Source organism: Stenella coeruleoalba (assembly GCF_951394435.1).
Source record: "Stenella coeruleoalba genome assembly, chromosome: 16".
Classification (NCBI taxonomy): Eukaryota; Metazoa; Chordata; class Mammalia; order Artiodactyla; family Delphinidae; genus Stenella; species Stenella coeruleoalba.
In genome coordinates, this window is record NC_137162.1 from 69,571,959 (window position 1) to 69,593,306 (window position 21,348).

General features: G+C 40.2%; 1 long non-coding RNA gene across 9 annotated transcripts in view; it reads left to right on the plus strand.

Moving 5' to 3' along the window:
• The window catches only part of LOC307175547, a 407,817-nt gene that overhangs the window by 331,159 nt on the left and 55,310 nt on the right, over nt 1–21,348 (plus strand). For 8 of the 9 annotated variants that reach the window (XR_013824357.1, XR_013824358.1, XR_013824359.1 and 5 more), the window contains one exon: nt 14,378–14,518. This is a non-coding gene — a long non-coding RNA (uncharacterized lncRNA). Of the gene's footprint in view, nt 1–14,377; nt 14,519–15,737; nt 15,952–21,348 lie in introns of those variants that run through there. The other variant, XR_013824365.1, reaches the window with a different exon arrangement.

Below are 21,348 nucleotides of genomic sequence, written 5' to 3' on the forward strand. Positions count from 1 at the left end.
GCAAGGTTCATTAGTGCCTTTTCAGCTATGAAATAGGAATAAGTGTATCACTGTCATGAATGGAGCTAGGAGAATGAATAGATCAAAACAAAACCACAAGCAGTGCTATGCTACATTCATTTAAATAAAGAGAGCCACCATACTTTCCCAGGCAAGAAACAGAAATTGCATTAATGTGCTGTTAATTGCAAGCAGGACTATATCACTTTGACTTTTTATTCAGTTCAAATTTTTGTTACCCCATATTAAAAATCATATACTTCTCTGCATTTCCCTAAGTATTTTAATTGGTACATTTTAGTCTGGATGTGTGTACATTCTCTGTTACCTCCCATCTGGGTGTAATTTTCCATAGTCTCCCCTGATGATCTGCATTTTCTCCTTCAAGTCCCGCCTCTAAACCCACTTCTGTGGATCTTGCCTTCACATTATGCCATTAAAAGCTCCAGCTGGAAGGAAGTGCCTCTGAATGGAGTCCAAGAGAAGAAACAAAGAAGATGGAAACCAGATGCCTTGAAGTCATCCCTGTGTGAGTCATCATTTTCTCCTGGAAAGTGTCTATCTCAATGCTGTGCCTCTCTTCAATTTGAAGCCCAGTAGAGAGAAACCCTCCCTCAATCTATGTGTGTTTTAGCCGTCCTCAGTAGACTGATATATTCTGAATGCTATTGGCATACAGTAAATATATACGTAGTACTAGCAATAACAAATAAATATTTGTTAGGTTTTAGATCCAACATAAGATAGTCATTTCCTTCATGGGTCATTCCCAGAGTAACTTTGAGAAATAACTTTTAAAACTCTTCAAGAATGGTATTCAGTTAAGCCAGTGGTTAAAAAAAATGTAATTGGCAACATCTAAACTTGTTTAAATATAAATATATCTGTTCAGGACTGAACACATGACTTTACGTATGCTCCCATTCAAAATTCTGCTGAAGAGTCAGTAAAGGGAATAAATTGATAACCATGCTGAAGATTAAAAAAAGAACTATCAGCAGAGGTTTTGACAATTTTCTGGAAGATAGAAAGGAAGTGAACAGTACTGGTGGATAAAACAGAGCAAAGGAAGCAGCATCCCAGATTTTCTCAGGAGAAGGCTGTGGAAAGGGTGGAAATGTTCTTTCCAAAGAAGCCTTGGAGAATCTCCACATTGGGCATTAGCATGCTCAGAACTCAGGACTGGAAGAGGAGCCAAAAGCAAGGTTATCCAGAGAAGGGCTGTATCATGTGGTCTTTCTCATCCTTCCGCACCTTTCTCATACATGCAGATGAAGTGCAGATTTGGAAACCCTCACCTCCTCCCCAGATCTGCTCTTTTAAGAAGATAAGATTGCTGCCTGGACAGAACTAAGGCTCCTTGTATGGGATTTGGCATTCCACAGTGAAGCCCTCCGTTCTGGGTGTTTTGTGGGGAAAAGAATACCATTTGCATGATCCCATATGCTTGCACCCTAAAGGGAAGTTTGTCAGTTGACATGTCCCACCCATATATGCAGCCAGTACCCATCTTCAGAGGGAAATTCCTACCAAGGAAACCTACCTCTCCAGTGGCAGAGAAGAGACTGCACCAGACACACCCAGCCACCTTTGTTAAGTACCCAGTCCTTCCTTCATAAATATAAACAAACAGCTTGAATGATCAAGCTGACAGAAGTGGGAAATGTGGGGGTGAAAGGGAATTCATGAATATGATGTCAGAGGATACTATCTGAAACCAAAGTCTCAAGAAACAGAAATTTAAGTACAGGTATCCCCTGCTTTTCAGAAGTTTGCTTTACACCCCTTCACTTTTACGAAACACCTACATTAATACCTGTTTTCACTAACCGAAAGAAATCTGAAGAGAATTTTTGCTTGTACAAAAAAAGGTGAAAAGCGAAAGTAGAATAGCATTCAGTGTTTGTTTTGCAGTGAGCCGTGGTAGAGGCAGTGCACCCTGAGCAGTGAGAGTGGCATTGTCAAACTCCTTTCCTGGAACTACACTCAGCATCTCAGCGTCAAGCCACCAGAGCTTTGAACTGTGTCTGTGCTTTATCTCAGTTTATTTTGTGTATCCGTTAGCAAGATGCATCCTAACCTTTCTCCACTTTACACCATTTCAGCTTGCAAAAGATTTCTTAGGAATGCTCTGCTTTCAAATAGTGGGGGAACCTTGTATATTGTTTAAAGTTATAATTGTCATTGTGGTTTGCCATCTCATATCCATTTCCTCTTCATGTGGCCAACAGAACTCTTATCTTAGTTTGGGGTAACTGTTCCTCTTCCACTCTTAGTCTCCATGGTTTGGGTGAATCTGAATGTAACCTCTGTTCCCAGGATGGAATATAGGACCTAGGCCAAGGCCAGAGTGTGAGATCCATGCCCTTGGCCACAATCACTGGTTTTGAATTGAGCAAGCCAAGCTCATCTGCTTGGAAATACTCCTTTCCTCCTTCTCAATTCCATGGGAGGAGCATACGTCTACATTTTATTGATTTGGGGTACAGTCATTTGACTTTCTTTGGCTAATGGTATATGCTTGTGCATCTGGTCTTGTGCTCTTGCACCTTCATCATCACCATGAGAACATGCTTGGGGTAGGTCATTTGTCCCAGGAGGAAGATGAGAGACACAAGGAACACCATTGAGCTATCCTAGCCCAGAGTTGTAAGCAGTCCCAACCAAGATCAGCAAAGCTACCCAGCCATGTCCAACATAGATCAGCTGACTTCAACCAACCCACACATATATGAGTTAAATACTTACCATTGTACACCACTGAGATTGTGTGTGTATGTTTTAACTCAACATTATTGTGGCCACAGTTAAATAGCACACAATAAAGACACATGCTAGTCTGGAATCTAAGACAGTATGACCCTATGGCTCCTGCAGCTTTGCCCACCACATAGAATTTAAGGATGAAGCTTACAGACTGCAGAGAGCTGAGCTGAAATCGAGTTCTGCTCACATTGTTTGAACTCTGAATTCAGCCTTCCTAATGCCTCTGATGTTCTTGTTTATATGAGCCAATAAATTCCCTTTTTATTGCTCAAATCAGATTGATTTGGCTTTTCTTCCACTTGCAATCAGAAGAATCTTAAGTGATACAAAAATTAATTCCTCATCTTGTATGGCAGGGGTCCCCAAGCCCCAGGCCACAGACCACTATGGGTCTGTGGCCTGTTAGGAACCAGGCCGCACAGCAGGAGGTGAAGGGCGGGCGAGGGAGCAAAGCTTCATCTGGGGCTCCCCATTGCTCGCATCACCACCTGAACCATCCCCCGCCCCACCCCCATCCATGGAAAACTTATCTTCCATGAAACTGGTCCCTGGTGTCGGAAAGGTTGGGGACCGCTTTTGTATGGCAGAGTCAATCCAGTGTTTAAAGTAGGTAAATCAAGAGATTAAATTATAGGCATATTTTCTGGACCTAATAGAGATAAATATGGGAAAGGATTGAAGTCAGAAATAAACAAACATGGTTACATATGATTACTGGAGAGGGAGTATGACAAAGCAATGAGGTACTCGTTTTTTTTAATCTTCTGTAGGTCTGTGCTGTCCAATGCACAGCCATTAGCCACAGGTGGCTATTCAAATTTAAATTAGTTAAAATTAAATAAAATTTCAAATGCAGTTCCTCACTCACAGTAGCAGCATTTCTAGTGCTCTATAGCTAGTAGCTACCATACTGGATAGTGCAGATACAGAATATGTCCATCACTGCAGGAAGTTCAGTTGGACAACACTGTAGTAGCAGAATGTCAAAGAGTCACTGTGTAAAGTCAATTAATTAAAAACAGAAGTTAAATATACCACTCAAAATTGTACTTTAGGGGTTTAAGGGTACAGGCCCTGGAGATAAACTGCTTGGGTTCAAATCGCAGCTCTGACACTTACACATTATAGAACATTGAGCAATTTACTGATCTTTCTGTCCTTCAACTCTCTTACCTAGAAATGGCAAAATACACACAGACCTATCTCACAGGGTTGTTTTGAGGATTGAATAAGCTAATATATATGTTGTTATATATTTTGTGCTTCTAAGAATGTCTAGCATTTGGTAAACACTCAGTAATTATTATTATTTTAATTTTCTATCCTTCTGTAAGTCAGACTTTACCATGTACACATGTTTTAAATTATATGTATATATTTGAGACATATATCAGTATTTATATATAATATGTCATATTTAATATTTTATATGTGATATATAAACACACATGTACCTCAGCTCCAGTTCATAGGATATAAATACTTCATTTTCTTCTTTATACATTTCTACATCTTCTAAATTTCTATACCAATTGTATATTGTCTTTATGATCAGAAAAAACAAAGTTTTTATTTTTAAAGACACCAACATATTTGAAATGAATGATGTGCTACATCTGGATCTTTTGCTTTTGCTGATTTGGTCCACAGAGGCCCATTATATAATCTTTGTCATTAGTTATTTGGGGCTTCGTGACCTCTTCTTACACTATTACAAAATCCTCCTGGCTTGTCCCCTGCCCTGTGCAGCTCTGCTCCAGCCTCCAAGTCTAGTCTCCACAGTGCTGCCAGAGTGATCTTTCCACAGCACAACACTTACAACACTCCCCTACTTAAAACCTGTCAATGTTTTCCCATCCTTTACAAGTTGAGTGTCCAGTCGAGGGCATGACCCATCAAAGCCTTCCCATTCTAATCTGGCCTACCTTTCCAGTCTCCTACCACTGCCCTCCCCGCAACCCCCATAGCCATCCAAGCCTCTACACACAGGCTGAAAGGAGGAACATTCTTCTACACCTTTTCCATCTAGGGAAGTCCCGTTTATTCTGCAAGACTCACCTAACATCTGCCTTCTGTGAAGGGTTTCTTATCTCCAAAGCAGAGTTCAGAGCTCCCAATCCAGCCTCTGACTCAGAGCCTTTTCTACCACACAGCAATCATTTGTTTACATTCTCCACTCACCCTCAACTATGTGCTCCTTGAGGGTGTGGCATCTTTGCCTTCCTGTATCAAGCCCAGAAATTGACCCCATGTAATGTTCAATAAATGGTTATTGCACAAATTCAGGAAGAAATTATTTTTAAAATAACTTTTATTGTCTTACTAAAACAATAAGGTTCACAGTAGAATTAAAAAGTTCAGATAAATCAAAAGCAGAAAATGTAAAGCACACAAATCCCACTTCTCAGTAACATTTAACATCTGGGTAAATTCCATAGGCTACTTTAAAAGTTTCACACTTTCTTCATTCATGGAACCCTCAATGTTTCAGTAATTTTTTCTGGTACTTTAAACCAATATAAATTACGTTTATTATGTAGTTAGGTCCAAACCACTTAATAGTAGTAGTTCACACAGTGTCCAGGGGTGTTGCTGTGTTTCTCTTGAAATTTTAAAATATCCGGGGGGCCTCCTGTGAGTTCACTGCAGTGCCCCAGGATGCCTTGGCACACAGTTTGGGAACCACTAGTCTAAACTATCTAAAAGAACCTTTTTTTTTTTTTCACTTTCTTTTTTATTGATGTATAGTTGATGTACAATATTATATGTTACAGGTGTATAATATAGTGATTTACAATTTTTTCTGTCAATCCCAAAGTCTCTAAAAGAGCCTTTTAAAAGAAAATATGGGCTTCCCTGATGGCGCAGTGGTTGAGAGTGCGCCTGCCGATGCAGGGGACACGGGTTCGTGCCCCGGTCCAGGAAGATCCCACATGCCACGGAGCGGCTGGGTCCGTGAGCCATGGCCACTGAGCCTGCGCGTCCGGAGCCTGTTCTCCGCAACGGGAGAGGCCACAACAGTGAGAGGCCCGCGTACTGCAAAAAAAAAAAAAAAAAAGTATACCATTATATTATACGAACTATTTTGTTAACCTGTAATTTCTAGTTAATAATAAGTAAAAAAAAACAACTTCCCTTCTTGGTAACTGCTTATCTAACAATACCTAATATTTGATGAGTACTTAATATGTTCCTTGTAAGGAAAGTATAATACTATATCATTATTCTCATGAAACTGAGGCACTGAGAATTTAACAAACTTGTTCAAAGTCCCACAGCTAGTTAATGGCACAACCTGATTGTAAACCCTGGAAATCAGATTCTAGAATCCCTACTTTTAACTACTTCACTCTAATGCCTTTTAACATTCACAGCATTATTTCTATGGGGGAGTCAAGATACAGTGGTATTCTATTGTAAAGATATAATTTATTTCACCAAATCCCAAATATTAGACATTTAAATTGTTTCCAATTTTTCACTGTTCTCAAGAACCTCGAATTGAACATCTTTGTAACTAAATCAATCCCTGCATGCTTTCCTGTATATTTCCTTGGGGAAAATTTTGTAGAGGTAGAATTATTTTGTCAAAGGGTAATACGTGCAAAATCTAAGGGTTTTGGGACATATTTTCAAGTTATTCTACCAGATAAGTTGGGTAAATTTCTATCTCACTGTTTTTTCTCATCCTCACTAATACTGAATATTTTCATTAGTTAAAAAAATCATTACCAATAAATTAAGGAATAAAGATTGTAGCTTATTGCCCTGTTAATTTGCACTGCTTGATATTTGATAAGGTTGAGCATAGTTATCTTAATAACCAGAATTTATTTTTTACTTTAGAAGAAAGAGGCAAAGCCTTAGAAGCAAGATGACAGCTGAAACATGATTGGAAGAGCCCCTTGCTGGACCTTCCTAGGTTGCATTCACACTCAACTCAAGCTACTCAACAGCCCGTGTCCCATGTTGCTTTGGCGATGAGAATGATGCTCATTATAACACAGTCTCCATTCTCAGTATGCCATCATTTCTGCCTCCTAGTTTTCCTAAGGCAGGAAAATATACTCTCGTTTTAGAAACACTTTCATTACAAAGAATGGATTTGTGGAATAATGGAGAAAATGGTAGACAAGGATTCAGGCGACTTTGAGTGCAGGCCTGCTGTGACCATAGGAGAATCATTTAAATTCTCTTAGTTTCAACTTGTCTACCAAAATGGCCAGTGCTTCTCAGACTTTTCACAGAAACCATCCAAAGATACAAGAGAATGAAAATTTATTCCTAAGGTTAGTACCTGGGATGTATTAACCCAAAGAGACCCATTGCAGGTGTGCAGCTTTTCTCTTTGTTAAAATTCAGGCCAAAACTGCCTTCTTTCCCTTAAAATGCTGGTATTTTTAATCGATAAACATGTTTTGTTTGCTCTTTTTGTTTGCTGTTTTTTCTCAAATAGAGTTGGTGCTCTGGGAAGATGTACCATAATTTAATATGTATCTTCAGGGACCCTGACACACTGCCATGTATTCCACTTTGAGAAACAAGAAATTCTTTCCAAGATTTTTTCAATCTTGGTCAGTGTAAGAGTCTAGAGAACACGATTTGCTCTTTAGTTAACCATAAAATTTGAGGTCATTATTCTGAGGGTGATTAATTTTCCTGGGGGTGTAGGCAGGAGGGTCAGCATTTTTCCTTCCCGTCAAGTTCTTTGGTCCCTGATGCAGAGATGACCCTCCAGTCAGCCCAGACTATACCTGACCATCACCAAATAGGATGACAATTTAGGTCCACATGCTAAAATCACAGATCATCATCATCATCATCCTACCTTCACCCTGAAAGCTACATGCAGCTTCCTTCTGTCTACTCTGAATTTGTTTAATGATAGAAGTGATGTGATGCAGTAATGGAGAAATTCTGTTCTTGGCATAGAAAGATCTAAGCTGATTTATTAGATCTTGGGCAAATCACAGCTTTCCTGAAACTCAGTTTCTGCACTAGCAAAATAGGAATAATAGTGGTTCTTACCCTCCCTACCTAACAGGTGTATGGTGAGGAACATATAAGCAAACCTTGGGGCTGGGAGTAGGTATTATTTTTATTATTTAGGAATCCATCCTTAATCCAGAATGAACAAAACATTAGTTATCATGACAGTCCTTCAGTTTGGAATGTTGGTTGTTGGGAACTGTATTCCAGCTGTGAGAAGGCTGAACCCTTAGCTGGATATTGTTTCAGACCTGCCTGTACAAGTGCTCACCTGACACAGGAGGAAACCCTTTTGGAAACAATGATGCGCATTGTTGAACTGGATGGGGCAAGAAGGGGAATGTCAGTAACAATACATGAACCCTAGCCAGGCCCCTGTGCAGTGAGAAAAGCTCTTTCTCCTGTGATTCCATTTTCTGATTAAGAAGTAACACTAAGCTGTAAGATTTAGAACTCCTGAGGCATCTAAGCCTCAAAGCTCTCCAGGGACAGGCAGTAAATGCCTCAGCAGGTCACAGAGAATGAAGACTGGAGCCTCTGGACCAGCTTCCACCTCTTTGCTGCCACCAGTCCTCACCCTTGTCCTCCACTGAACAAGTCGTACCAGGGAGAAGTAGGAGCCAAGCTTCATCTCACTGCCAAGCGATGAGGACCCTTGAGGCTAAATTAGACAAGCTATTAACTAGCAACTCAAATTGAGCAACTCCAGTGAAGAGACAAGCACAGACGGAGATCACAAGCAAAACAAGGACAAAAATCACAATAAGATGGCAAACACAGCCGTCACAGCAATCAGAGGGAAAAGGGAGTTTCAAGACCCAAATCAGAACAAGCAGGAAATAAAGTGATCACAGGAAAAAGAAGTGACCAAACCCCTCCCCATTATCTTACATGGATGGAAGACACTCACAGTGTAGCTTTCCCCAATGTGTAGCCCTTATTTTCCAGGTGCTTTCTGTACCTAAGCTTCATTTGGCACAGGCTTAAGATTATAAGCCTGAAAGCTGGGCAATGAGAAGCTGTCCTCAGTTGGGAAAAACAGTGAGCAAATTCACAGATTTTTCTCAGATTTGCTGAGTTCACCCCTCTTATTCCCCCAAATTAACGGTTTGTTTCAGAAAAAATTTCTTGCCTTTAGACATATGATGAACATAGAAAAATGAACTTAACGTCATGGGAGTGTATGCATTTCCTAAGGTAGAACAAGTCTCAAATATTAATTTCATTTACCAAGAATAATATCCAGGAAATGTTAATTTAAGTACAAGTCACACATTTTAAAATTATTCTTCCCAGATTAGTTTCTTACTATCTTTAGTTATATGCATATGCCATGTCAGTTACTAGTTTTTTTATTTGTTCATTTCTTTCTTCATTTGGGGTGTTTTTGGTTTTTTGTTTGTTTGTTTTGTTTCTTTGTTTTTCCTTCTCCTAGCTTCATTTAGAGGGGGATAAGCAGCAGAATAGAATAGTGCTTAACAGCACAGCCTCTGGGGTCAAATGTCCAACTCTACCCCACAGGGCATAATTTGCCAGGCCCAGTATAAAATGAAAATGCAGGTCCCCTTGTGTAAAATTATTAAGAATTTCAAGACAGTGACCTCAGAGCATTAAACCAAATACAAAGCTGATCACAGGGCCCTGTGCGACTGACTGCCCAGGTCTCGTGTCCATGAAGTCGGCCCTGCTGTTTCATACTAACTGAGCCGTCACAAGCCTCCGTCTTCCTTTTTCTTTAATTAGAAACAATAATAGTACTTATTTCACAGAGTTGTGGAATTATTAAATCAGCTGATACTGTAAAGTGCTTTGCACATGTCTGGCACATATCAAGTGCTTAAACATTATTAACTGTTGCTATCACCAATTACCTGCTTATATCAGAATGCTCTTATGAACCTCAATTAAAACAACAATAAAGATAAACAACAAAGTCCAAAGTATAGCACAGGGAACTATATTCAATATCCTGTAATAAACCGCAATAGAAAAGAAAAAAAACAAAATACGATACCACTATACACCTACTATAATGGCCAAAATCCAGAACACCGACAACACCAAATGTTGAAAAGATGTGGAGCAACAGGAACTCTTATTCATTGTTCATGGCAGTGCAGAATAGTACAGTCACTTTGGAAGACAGTTTGGCAGTTTCTTACAAAACTGAACATACTCTTACTATATGATCCAGCAGATTCAGCAACTGCAACTCCCTACCCAAAGGAGTTGAATCATCATCATCATCATCTTGTCTTCACCCTGAAAGCTGCACAAAAATTTGCACACAGATGTTTATAGCAGCTTTATTCATAGCTGCCAAAACTTGGAAGCAACCAGGATGTCCTTCAGTAGGTGAATGATAAATAAACTGTGGTACACCCAGACAATAGAACATTATTCAACACTAAAAAAGAAATAAGCTATAAAGCTGTGAAAAGACATGGAGGAACCTTAAATGCATATTACTAAGTGATAGAAACCAATCTGCAAAGGCTGCCTACGGTGTGATTCCAACTATGTGACATTCTGGAAAAGGCAAAGCTATGGAGACAGTAAAAAGATCAGTGATTGCCAGGGGTTGAGGGAGGTGGAGGGAGGGATGAATAGATGGAGCACAGAGGATTTGGGGGGCAGTGAAAGTACCGTGTATGATACCATAATGATGGACACATGTCATTATACATCTGTCCAACCCCACAGCATGTACCTCACCAGAAGTGAACCATAATGTAAACTATGGATTTGGGGTGATTCTCATGTGTCAATGTAGGTTCATCCGTGGCAACAAATGTACTACGCTAGTGAGTGATGTTGGTAATGGGGAAGGCTATGCATGTGTGGGAACAAGAAATATACAGGAAATCTCTCTTCCTTCCCCTCAATATTGCTATGAGCCTAAAACTGCTCTAAAAAAAAAATTGTCTTTAAAAAGAGAAAAGAACCTCAATAACCGAACAAAATGAGGAACTGCGGAAATAATTACATGAAGCAGGACAATCACCACTACGCTATTTTCTCTGCTTCTCTTTGAATTATCTGAATAAGAAAGCTTTAACATAAATTTCCCAAATAATTGCTTTAACTGTTCTCATTCACTTTGGCAATGTGTAGATCTGGTCAGATAAAATCTAATATGCACTTGTAAAAATATATAGGAAAGGTCAGATGTTCTACATAAAATGAATCAGGCTAAGATTCACACAAAAGAGCTGAGGAACTTGAAGAGCTAATTTGAGGGGACAGTGCAAAGGAAGAAGGTGCTAGTGACAGTTTGGGGATGACTGTCACTGTCACTTTCAACAGGCCTCAGAAATGTAAGAATTGTGTCCTTTCAAAGTGGTGTTGGAGGTTAAGGAGTAAATTTTTTAAATTATGAAATATTCTGATGATACAGAATAACAATGAATATAATGAAATAAGCACTAATAGTATACCCACCTTAGAGCTTTATCACATCTTCACGTATTCACTTCAGATTTTAAGACATTTATTGTAAAATATGAAACACAAAACCAGAAACCCCACAGAACAAATGCATAGCTTAATGTAGGGTGAGCACACTTGTAACCATCATTCAGGTCAAGAGAACAGAACTTGGATACATAGTCTGAAAACCCTCCATGAGTCCCTTTCTTTTCACAAGCCCTTCCCTTCCCCAAAAGTAACCACTCTTCTAACTTTTATAGAAATCACCAAGGAAAAACTTTGTACTTAGTTTGAGACAAATAGAGAAAAAGAAATCAATTCTGGCCATAAAATACCAAAATAACACAACTGATAAATAGTATCATATGTTAGAACAACAACAACAAAACACCCAAAAAAGAAATTTCTCTTGGGCAATAAAATACTTCCTTTACTCCCCCTCGGATGATTGAGAGTCTTCCTCTCTTTTCCCTTCTCTCGCACATGGACTCAACATTTTCCAGATTGGACCCATTTTGGCATTTTGCAACCTATTCCACCTCTAACAGTGAAAACACACAGTTTCTGTTTCTGTGATTATTTAGCTAAATCCACAAAAACTGGGTAATGTTCAAAGTTAGAAAGAATAATTAGCTAGTTCACTAGGGCCCTGCTTCTAATATCGATAACTATATTTTTGATATCAAGGTTATCATGTCATGCTTTTGCTTTTTTTCATTTGTTAATGATTCTGCTTTGAATAAAGTTGCTAGCGCCTGTGCAAAACTATCCCTTGATACCACAAACAAGGGATCAACAACTAGAACCTAGCTAAGGCCAACACTTTCAATTTACTAGAACCACAGTCTCTTAGATTTTTTTAGAAACCTTATACTTTCTTAATCTCTCCCAACTTGGTCCTGATACCTGCAGTAGACACATAAAACCTTGTTTAAAATTAAAGGGGACAGTTTACATATATTGTCAGGACTAGATGCAAGTAAAAGAAAAACAACTCAAAATAGTTTAGGCAAATACAAGAATTTATCAGCTCATGTAACCAAACTGCAAAAAAAAAAAAAAGGCAGAAATGACTACAATACTTTCACAGTTGTTTTTATCTCTTAGCTCTGCCTCCATATTGGTATGTCAGCTTCCCCTAGCTGGCTTTAGGAATCTGAAGCCGGAGTAATAACTGCCCCACTCTAGGCTCACATCTTTGAGCCTCACTTTCCAAAGAGGAAAGAAGCTTTCTCTCCACTTCTGATGAAAATAAATCCTGAGTGTATACATTTGTCAAAGCGCTGCAAATGTACAACATATGAACATTTTATTGTATATGATTGTTATATCAAAAAAAACCCATAAATCAATATTGAACCCTACTTAATACTTTCTGAAATACTTAGAAGTATGCTAAGAGCTACAACCTACTTTGAAATGCACCAAAAATAATTTGAATTAATAGCTGGATAGGTGGATAGATAGGTGATAATTCAGATGTAGTAAAATGTTAATGGTAGAGTTTAGGTGGTGGGTATTCACTGTAAAATTCTTTTAGCTTTGTTGTATGTTTGAGAATTTTCATAATAATGTGTTAGGAGCAGGGGGAATAAATCCTGAGGAAGGACTCTGGTGAGACCAGCTTGGGTCCCTGACCCAAAGTGAGGTGTGAGGCACTGGCTACTTAGTTTAGCGCAGCTGCCTACCATTAAACCATCCACTGTGGCCAGCAAGGCTTTGTTACACAGCTTCTGTCCAGGATACATGATAGAGCAGGGAGTGGAAAGATGAGAACTTGGAAAGAAAAGTCATTCCCCCCAAAGAAAGGGGATGGCACAGACATGGCTATCAGAACGTATCAAAAGGCAGGCAGTCACCCCGATGGAACTCCCCAGTCAGGACAACGGAGGTGGTGATGTGTTATAATTGAGTCCTTGCACTATAACTGTATGTTTCCTTGCTATTCACAAATCAAAACTAGCCGTAGAATATCTGGCTTTTCTTAGCTGGTGACTTTTAAACACATGCCACAAGAAGTGGGAAAAATTAGCAGAATATGCCAGAGAGTGTATGTGACTGGTATTTCACAGTAAAGACATACTTGTCTAAGGAAAGGCTAGCTTTCAACCTTTTGTTAGACATTGATTTCAGAATGAATCAGTTTATGTCATTCAATATCTGGCTTCTATAAAGCCCAGATCTACACTGGAAAAACAAACAAACAAACAAACATTGAAACAAGCGTCCTTAAGCTGGAGACTACAGGTGTTGTCTGGGTTAGGTTAGGTTAGATTAGGAAAAGGTGAGGATTCGGTGAGGAAAAGGGGCTGGCTAGCCTTTTCCTCCCAGTTAAGGGAGGACTTAAGGAGTTGTTCTTTAGGGTATAATTATGCACTACTATATTTTTTGTGCTTAATTATTAAAAGGGCTAGATTTTTTTCTCTCTCTCTCTCTTGCTGTCCAACTTTTGGAGATTGGATTTTATCAGGAATTTTAATGGTCAGCATTAGGAGGTAATACACGCTTGCCTAGAAAATTCAAAACACATTTGCATAGTTTTTAATTGACATGAACATGAGGTCAGATTTACTAAATGAAGCTGTGTGTCCTCAAGTTGGCTGCGAATGGACATACAGGAGCCAAGGCCATCTAGGCATTTGGGCTTTTCTGTTTGATTTAGGAGTATTCTCAATGCTTCTCTGCTCTTCCCTTCACTACCACCTCCCACCCATCAAACCCTGTAACTTGGGCTGTTGTGTCAGTCCAGTCCAGAGCAGGGGAAGCTCAGTTCCAGATCCAGCCAGGCCTTCTACCCAGGCAGGTGCTGAAGCCCAGAACTATACAAAATGACTAGGAACTAGGGAGTCAGCCACACTGGCTTGTTTGAATGGATCTTTTTTAACTCCAGATTTTATAGCCATTAATATTTACAAGATCTACAACAGTAGCTCTCAAATTTTATTGTGATTTTTTAAAACCCCTGGAAACTCTCTCTGAAACTGTTGCTATGTTTCCTTCTGCCTAGTCCTCCAAAGTTACAAATATAAATGTAATTAGCACTAATGATACAGCATCAGCTAGCACTTAGTTAGAACTTACTGTACACCAGGCACCGTGCTACTTACTCCCTTTATATGTGATAGTCAGATAGCTCATTTTATCTCCCCAACAACCCAATGATGTGGTTTCCATTGATATTTCCATTCTACAGGTGAAAAACTTGAGGCATACAGAAGTAAAGCAACTTGCCCTGAGTAACATGGCCAGGAAGTGGCAGAACTATGATTCAAACCCAGAGATGTGCTTTTAACTACTATGCTATAAAATCAGAGAAATCAAAGAAATTGAAAAGGTAGGTGTCTTGCCCAAGATACACAGGAACAGAGTCTAAAAACCTGAATTTTTTCCTCAAAAGTCTGGGTCCTTTTCTGGTACGGGTCAAATAGAACTGTGGGGCTTCTGAGGAATTTCTCAGAAGAAGGGACCGAGGAGAGAGCCACACCAGAGTGTAGTGACTTGGACTCTCTAATTCCATACTTACAGAATTTGGCTAAAGGTCACAAACTATGTCTGTGTGAGTGGGAACTGTTTGGGAATCACCAAGGAATTTGGCCAGATCTGGTCAACCCCAATCTATAAAGGAATCTGTGTGGTAGGGACTGGAGGTCCTGGGTCTCTGGTACCTAGGACTACAGTAAATGGAAGATGCTGGATCTCTTTGTCTCATCTCAGTTGTTTACACAGATGGAATAATGAGATTAGCAAAACAAATTTCAGATCTCTACTTTGAATCACTGGTTCTCAACATAGAACCTTACATACCTAATTCTTTTTTATGAAAATACACAGAAGTAGAGAAAATGGCATAATGAACCCCAGGTGCCCATCACCCAACTTGAACAATTACCACTATTTTGCACAGAAGTAGAGAAAATGGCATAATGAACCCCAGGTCCCTGTCACCCAACTTGAACAATTATCACTATTTTGCCATTCTTGTTCCATGGGTCTTTTTTAAAAGGAGAAATTATAGGGCCTCACCCCCAGAAGAGTTTCATTTAATAGGTGGGGTTCAGAAATCTCCTGAGCTGCCAGGTTGAGATTGCCTAACCTCTGGTCCTGGGACTGGAGACTGTACCTGCCTAAAGGAGATAAGAAGGCTTCCCTGGTGCTGATGGCATGATGCTCCATGCCCTACAGAGGAGAACTGAACATCCAGAGGTTTATCTGTCAGGGCCCAGGCAGGAAAGAATTTATTCCAGATGATTTTAATGAAGAGGGTATAATGATAGGACAGAGATGAAGGCAGTATTAAGGAAAAGTTAGTTTGGTTGAGGCACCCAGAGGTTTAATGATAGGAGGCCATTACCAACAAGGCCCAGGGCAGAAGGTAGAGTTCCTAGAGCCAAACAAGAACTGGAACCCTAGATTAGGGGCTGCTTGGCAGGAGCTTGAATTAATTGGGTTCTAGAGACATGCTGCAGAAGCACAGGGCTTGGAAGATATACACTGACCTCTCTCCCTTCCCACCCTCTCACCTGGGCCTCTCATTGGCTAAATGGAACTGGAAGCCAGCTGGCAAGCCAGGAGATGCACCTGCAGAGGCCAGCCTCCTGGACCGGGAGCAGGGCAGATGAAGTCAGGGAGCACATCCTGGGAGCAGAACAAGGTGGAAAGTGGGAGCAGAGAACAATCAGTCAGGAGAACAAATCATTCCTTCTGAATCCTTCTGAATCTGAAGTAAGAGAAATGGTCAGCTCTTCCTGGAGTTAGTCTGATGCTTTCAGCCCTAAAAGAAGCCAAGTCTAAGAGCAGAAGAATTGCCTGATCCTTGGTGATACCAGCTGCAAGCCCTTGTCAGGGCTGGCAGTGAGTGTGCTTTGGGGTAACAGCCTGGCCCCAAGTTCATGTGCCCCTTCCCTCAAAGTCAAGCTGTACCTGGGGGCTAAGTTCACATTTACTGGTCAGAAGGACATTAGTTCTCAGTGAAATGCAGTTAGAGGCGATTACTTTCTGGTTACCATTTATTCTCAGTTTACCAACTAAAAGGACAATGTAGGGGTTCCTGTCACAGAATTTTTATGGAGCCTGTTTTCCCCTTGAAATCTTGAACTCTGTTATTTGCAAGTTGTTTAAAAGCTAGCATTTCAGTTTTCAAAGCAACAATCGCATTTATTTTTCTGGTTAAAAAGCAGGAGAAGAAAAACAACTCCCCAGGTTGAAGCTAATGTTTTTAGCTCCTTCTCCCCAAGGGACATATACATATGCAAGTCTGCACCTCCAGAGTCTAGAAACATGTCAAGCAATGTAACTCCACAGATGTAGGCAACTGTAAGAAGCCCTGACCATCCAACACAGGCAGAAGAGCCCAGGAAGTAAGGTGAAATGTGAGCAGTCTCCTTTGAATGGGTCATTGACCAATGGGAGCACATAAAAAGGAAGGGGTGACCAGAATGCCAATGTGCTTTGAGGGATCTGATTGTCTTTAAGTTTCCAAAGGAATACAATAGCTGATTATATAGTTTCAGTGGGCAGAATTAGAGCTGGTCATTATAGGAGAACCACTTTTAACCCTTAAGGAAGAAGTTGATAATTGTCTGATTGATTCACTGTTCCAGTGCCCAGCTCAGAGCTTGACACATAAAGTGCATCCAATAATATCTGTTAAACGAATGGTAATCCCTGGCACTGGTCAGTGGTGAAACTTGCCACTGTCAAGCTAGAGGGAGTCCTATAACTGATTAAGGTCCAGATGAGCACTTGTAGGGAACACTGGAGAGGGTATCCCTATATCAGATAGAAAATGAGTCTGTACTACTCTGGGACTGATCATTTCTAAGGCTAATGCATTGAGTTGGTCTAGGACTTGGTTGAGGGTGGAGGCTAAGAAGGTTATCGGGGAAAGTGTACCCTATTCTCGGGGACAGTTAGGAGTAGAAGATAAATCTTATAAATCCCCCCAACCTGGGGGATTGAGAACAGAGAAATAAAAACTCAATGTGACTCAACAGTAAGAAAACTAATAACCCAATTAAAAAATGGACCAAAGACCTTAACAGACACCTCACCAAAAAAGCTATACAGATGCAAATAAGCATATGAAAAGATGCTCCACATCGTATGTCATCAGGAAAATGAAAATTAAAACAACGATGAGATACCACTACACACCTATTACAATGGCCGGAAATCCAAAACACTGACCACGCCAAATGCTGGTGAGGATGTGGACAACAGGAGCCCTCATTCATTGCTGATGGCAGTGCAGGATAATGCAGTCACTTTGAGAGACATTTGGAAAGTTTCTTACCAAACTGAACATACCTTTCCATATGATCCAGCAGATCCAGCAATCATGCTCCTTGGTATTTACCCAAAGGAGTTGAAAACTTATGTCCACACATGAATGTTTATAGCAGCTTTATTTATAGTTGCCAAAACCTGGAAGCAATCAAGATGTCCTTCAGTAGGTGAATGGATAAATAAACTGGTACATCTAGACAATGGAATATTATTCAACACCAAAAAGGAAATAAAAGCTATCAAGCCATGAAAAGACATGGAGGCACCTTAACTGCATATTACTAAGTGATAGGAACCAATCACATGCTGTGTGATTTTCAACTATGTGACTTTCTGGAAAAGGCAAAACCATGGAGACAGTAAAAAGATCACTGGTTTCCAGGGGTTGAGAGATTGGGGAAGGGATGAATAGGTGGATCACAGAGGATTTTTGGAGCAGTGAAAATACTGTGTATGATACCGTAATGATGGATACATGTCATTATACATTTGTCCAACCCCATAGCATGAACAACACCAAGAGTGAACCATAGCGTAAACTATGGACCTTGGGTGATTGTGATGTGTCAGTGAAGGCTCATCAATTATAATAAATATACCACACTGGTGGAAGATTTTAATAATGAGGAGGCATGTGTAGGGGCAGGGGGTATATGGGAAATTTTTGTACCTTTTCCTCACTTTGTGAACTTAAATCTGCTCTAAAAATGTAAAATCTTAATTATAAACAACAACAACAACAACACTGTGGGCGTTCCCTGAGAAAGCATCTGAATATTTTCATTTGATAGAAAATAGGGAATCAGGAGTTGAGTCCACTACAGCCTGTCCTGGGAGTCATATTACGTGAGGCAGAGAAAAAGGTGTTTTTGCAAGGTTAAGGCACAAGAAGGCTAGGAGGATTATTTAGAAGTTGATCTTTAGGAGCCCAAAACAAAATCAATCCTCTGAATCTTTAAGGGTAATAAAAAATAAATAAATAAAAGAAAGAATCCATCATTTCATCACCAGAAATCATAGCATACGCCAGTATCTCCCTCCACCCCATCTACCACCAAGTGAACACCTTTAAATATCCTTCTGATTTTGCACACAGATAATTAAAGAATGCAATTTGATTGCTCATCTCATCTGTTCTATAGTTGTGAGTCAATGTATAGAATTTACACTCCGGCTGTGGTTCATCTCTGAGCATTCATTTTGGCAGGGAAATTTTCCTTTTCTCTTTCTTCTTGGGGTACTAGCTCTTTAAATTCTATCCTTATTGGCAGGCTGTTGTCATGGAGAAAAATAACTTTAAGTAGCTCTTTGAAAAGCTTTGAGTTGCTGTTCCCTGCTATTTAAAGATCCCCCAGTAAAGTGAAAAGTGCACTCTGCTTCCATATAAGGCTCTGCCACTCCAAGGCAAGAGTGTCACCAGGGCTTGGTTCCATGTGTTCAGAGCAGAACAAGACATGTCCTGAGCATCCGGGGATCACATTTACTCAGCATGTCTACCCAGCTTAGGAAGACAAAAGAAAGTCAGGACTCTGCTATCCGAAATCTTTGGGCAACTAGGCTTCCAAGTCATTATGAGCTGAAGCAAATGAAACAAGCCACATTTTATAATTATCACCTATTTTGCCTCCCACCTGGAATGTTTGCTCTACATGGCCTTGAACCTAATTGCCATAATTCATTTCCCTGCCACCTCCTAATCAAATATTCAGTATCTAAAACTTTCTTCATTTTGCTTCACAAGCATTTGCTAGGCACTTAAAATATGTCTAGCTCCTTCCTAGCTAGACACTGTAAGGAATACTGAAGTATATAACAAGGTCTCCAAAGAGTAATATTTGAGAGATAAGACAAACAGATGAAATAGATGAAACATTAAACACAGATGAAACACCAAGTGATATAGAATATTCGTGATTCCCAACTTTGCCTGATGATTGGACCCAATCATGGAGCTATTTTTTTAATAAATTTATTTATTTGTTTGTTTATTTTTGGTTGCATTGGGTTTTCGTTGCTGCATGCGGGCTTTCTCTAGTTGCGGCGAGCAGGGGCTACTCTTTGTTGTGGTGCACAGGCTTCTCATTGCCGTGGCATCTCTTGTTGCGGAGCACGGGCTCTAGGCACGCGGGCTTCAGTAGTTGTGGCACGCAGGCTCAGTAGTTGTGGCTTGCGGGTTCTAGAGCACAGGCTCAGTAGTTGTGGCGCACGGGCTTAGTTGCTTCATGGCATGTGGGATCTTCCCGCACCAAGGCTCGAACCCGTGTCCCCTGCACTGGCAGGCGGATTCTTAACCACTGCGCCACCAGGGAAGCCCCATGGAGCTATTTTTAAAACACATATTCCCAGGCCCTTGCACTTGACCTACTGAATCAGAAACTCTAGGAAGGGGCCCCAGAATCATCAAAGTTCTGCCCTATGTGCATGACTGAGTTCTGTGAGACCTCTGACAGGAACAGCCTCTTTCTGAGCCTCAATTTTCTTGTCTATAAAAGAAGAGAGGTGATAAAGATGGCCTGTGAAGTCATTTCTCTGACACTCTATGATTTTGTTATTTAAAGTACCAATATGTATGGTTTAAATAATAATCAGTTTTAAAAAGAGGGCTTCAGGACTTCCCTGGTGGTCCAGTGGTTAAGACTCCACGCTTCCACTGCAGGGGGCGCAGGTTCAATCCCTGCTTGGGGAACTAAGTTCCCACATGCCACACAGTGTGGCAAATAAATAAATAAATAGATAGATAGAGGGCTTCATGGACCGTGGACTTGGAGGTGCAAAAACAATTCCAATGAGTGCATAATGGCTCCAAGCATGGACTTTAGAATCAGACATCCTTGGATATGAATCTCAGTTCTGCAAACATACTGTCTGGATGACCTTAGCCAAGTAATTTAATCTCTTTGATTATCCATTACTTACCTATAAAATGAAGATAATTATACGACCTATTTCTTGGAGTTGTTGTGAGGATTAAAGGAAACAATGTATGTAGTTACCACATAGTTACCATATAGTTACCACTAGATTATTAGGAGCTTTAGCCTCCTTATTATTGGGAAGACGAGTGTAAGAAAGTAAGGTATTCCAGCTGGGGCAAAAGATCTTGGGCAAGACCATGGAGATTGTAAGGAACATGGGATGTTGCGCCAAGAAGAAAAAACTGGCTTGACTCTGTTAAGAGGAGAGAGATAAGTTTGGATAGCTAGGGTGGGGTTAGATCATCCAATTTGTTGTGCAAACTACTTGGCTAAAGAAGATCTCTTCACTCCCTCCAAACAGATGCTTCCTCACTTCTTTGAAACCACACACTGTTAAAACAGATTCCCCAACATCAGCTATTCAAGCAAGAGCTTTCTCACTTCCTGCATAGAAAGAATCCAGATGGTGCCTCTTTATACAGTTGATCTGGTTATCCCAGGATAGATCGTATGTAGCATAACCCTATTTCTCTATCTCAGCAAAGCAGGAAAGCACAAATCCCTGTAACCATAGCTTTGAAAGAATTGGGGCTGTGTCTGTCATGGAGATGATTCAGCTTCCCACTTGGGTTGAAGAGGAGGGAACAGCCAGATTACACTTCGAAGAGGAATCTGTGCTTACCATTTTGTTCTCTATAGACATATTCTACCCCTGTCTAGAAAATGAGCTCATTCTTCAACGAACCAGTGCCAAATCAAGTTACGCCCAGGTTCTGAGGAGGAGTACATTGGGGAAAGTGTCAGAGAAGTAGACAGGAATATTTAAGGGGTTGGGGACCTAGAATGTTTTGACTTCATTTCTAAGTGCCCAAGTATTTTATTTTTTAAATTTTATTTATTTTTGTCTGCATTGGGTCTTCATTGCTGCGTGTGGGCTTTATCTAGTTGTGGTGAATGGGGGTTA